Raw genomic sequence first — 2,787 nt, 5'->3', positions numbered from 1 at the left:
AATTGAATCTGCTTCGGTTTCGGTTTCGGAAAGAATCGAGAGCAGGACAGAACATTACCACACATGGCGTGAGAGCCATGAGAGCCAGCAGCAGGATTGAGCGAGACGGCGCGAGGCAGCGAGAGTGGGAAATTGTCACTACACAGCCAGCTGCCAGTTGCCAGTTGCCGGTTGCCGGTCGTGTTGTGTTGTGTTCTTTCTTTCAAATTCTGCCCTTCCTTTACCTTCTTTCCCAGCGTTTTGTACTCCTCGATCTCTGGTGCTGCTGCTCCTTCTGCCCCCTCCCTGCTACTCCTCGACCGACCCCTCTTGGCCCGGCTTGTTGTCTCAACATTTCTCTGGCTTTGGCTCTTGTCTTGTTTGCATTGTTCTTGCCATATAGATTTGATCAGTTTTTAATGAACTTCATTCATGTTTGAATGACTTTGATCAGTTCCGCTCCGCTCTGGCCTCACCTCACCTTCAATCTCTCTCTCTCTCTCTCTCTCTCACTCTTTCTTTCTCTCTCATTCGTTGGCTTCGTCTCGTTGTCGTTCGGGCCTGTCAAACAAGAGAAACAACAACGAACCTTTTGAACGCGTGCGGTGCGATATTTCCCTGCTCAGGGGAGAGTGGGAGGAAGAGTTCGTAGGAGGAGGAGCAAGAAATATACCCATGGGGCAGATGCAATTGCAGGAATCACTTTTGGCAGCGTATACTTAATATTAGTTTGAGCAAAACACACACTGAAATGCTTCGAAGTGGATGTATGCAGTAAGAAGATGTCCCCCCACACCCCTCACTGCTCAAGCAGCAGCTAATCCGCTCAGGAAACCGCATCTTAAAGGCTTGCCCCTCCAATCCGATTCTACGACAGACTCTTAAAACGCTCGACGCTCGGATCAACGAGGCGGACAACAACAAACTATTTTCACCAAATGCCGACACTTTTCCCTCTCTCTCTCTCTGTCTGCAAAACAGAAGAAGAGGAAGAACGGCCACTAAGAGAGAGAGAGAGAGAGAGAGAGAGACAGAAAGAGATTGTGTTGATTGAGGGTCCTTCAAAAAGGGTACAAAAAAACCAAACAAAAAAAGTCTGAGCCCAGAAAATTAAATGTGTCCCACATTATGCCCTGGAGATGGAGGATGGAGGAAGGAGGAGAGCTGCATGCAGAGGAAAATCATTCCGCGTCTGAGATGATATAGAAAAATGTATTATTTTACTTGTCAGAATTTGTGCAGCTTGGCCGATCGGTGCAGGGCCGGAGGCCTGTTAAGACGACAGTCGCTCATCATGATCGCCGCGATGATTATCGTTATTGAGGCACTCTTGCTTTGATCTGCCACAGAGTTGCGCCCAAGTCTAGGCCCGTTTGGGGCTCAGCTCAGGGCTCTTCCCAACTCATCTCATCGCGGACCCCGCTGACGCTGACGCTGCCGCTCGATCTCCGGGCGAAGCAAGTGCAGCGCATTGTTGCCGCCAAAGTTGACGCTTTGTGTCATTGTTAAGTGTTGCACCTTGTTTGTGCAGCAACAGAACGAGCGTCCAAGGTAAGGGGCACAGCAAGAGGAAGAATCAGCATCAGCCTAAGCATCGGAGTCATAGACATACGAGCACTGCCCTGCCCCATTGGTGTTTCTTTCTCTCTCTCTCTCTGTGAGCAGAAGACCATCCAAAGCCTAAGATATTATAATATTTAATGGCTAATAGAAGCAAAAAACAATTGACAAATATCAAGCAACTTAATGCCTTTGGACACTTACACAAATGGACTGGCCTGCTCCCCGTCACTTGGCTGTTGGGTAATTTATCAAATCGAAATAAAGGCAACACCGCTGTGTCTAAAACAAATATTCAAGCCGCTGCCTCCTCGATCCCCGATCCTCGATCCTCGATCCGGGGCAGAACGAAACATATAGAGAGATGATGAATGAGAGAGGGGCATTCGGCTGCCAAGTCACGTTCTTCAGATTGCATAAATCAAGTGACAGTCGTCGGCGATGTCTCTTAGCGTGTTGAGTATGGGTTGAGTGTGTCACTGGCGCACCGCACCGGACACTGACCGGACTGAGCAGCGGACTGCCGACAGCGGACTGTGGACAGTGGACAGCGGGTACGATGCAGGGCAAGATGCTGTGCCGGTGATTATGACGACAAACCATAAAAGCGCAGCGCAGGATGAGGGATCGCGTACGCGTCGCGAGCTATTCCGTGGCTTCCTGGAATATTCCATGGGCCGGCAGCTCGGTCCTAGACCTAATCCATCCACTTGCAGACTGCACCGCGCACCGCGCTCCGCGCACCGCGCACCAACATCAACATCAACCGACCCGTCGTCAGGGAGTCCTGTGTGAGAAATGCAAAACAATATCATCATAAAAAGCCAACAGCGCAAGTCGCCCATGTCCATGTCCGTGTCCGTGTCCGTGTCCAGGTCCGTGTCCGTGTCGGTCGCAATAACCAATACCAAAAACCGACAACCGACAACCGAAAACCAAAACCAAAACCAAGAAACACATAAGCAGAAGCAGAAGCAGACCATATTCCATAGTCCATAGTCCAAAGGGCTCTAGTCCCGTACCGTCCAGTGTGCCGTCGTCACTCGTGACCGCTATAAATCGATGAAGTCATTGTGTGCGTGTGCAATCCTGTTCGCCTGTGGAGCGACAGAGAGAGAGAGAGAGAGAGAGAGCGGAGAGGCTGGGCTTGCCTTTGCCATCTCGAGTTTTATTATACCCGGTACTCGAAGAGTAAATAGGGTATATTGTATTTGTGCGGATAACGGTTGTATGTAACGCACAGAAGGA

This window comes from Drosophila subobscura, chromosome A (assembly GCF_008121235.1).
Source record: "Drosophila subobscura isolate 14011-0131.10 chromosome A, UCBerk_Dsub_1.0, whole genome shotgun sequence".
Taxonomy (NCBI): Eukaryota; Metazoa; Arthropoda; class Insecta; order Diptera; family Drosophilidae; genus Drosophila; species Drosophila subobscura.
Note: the sequence above shows the minus strand (reverse complement) of the source record.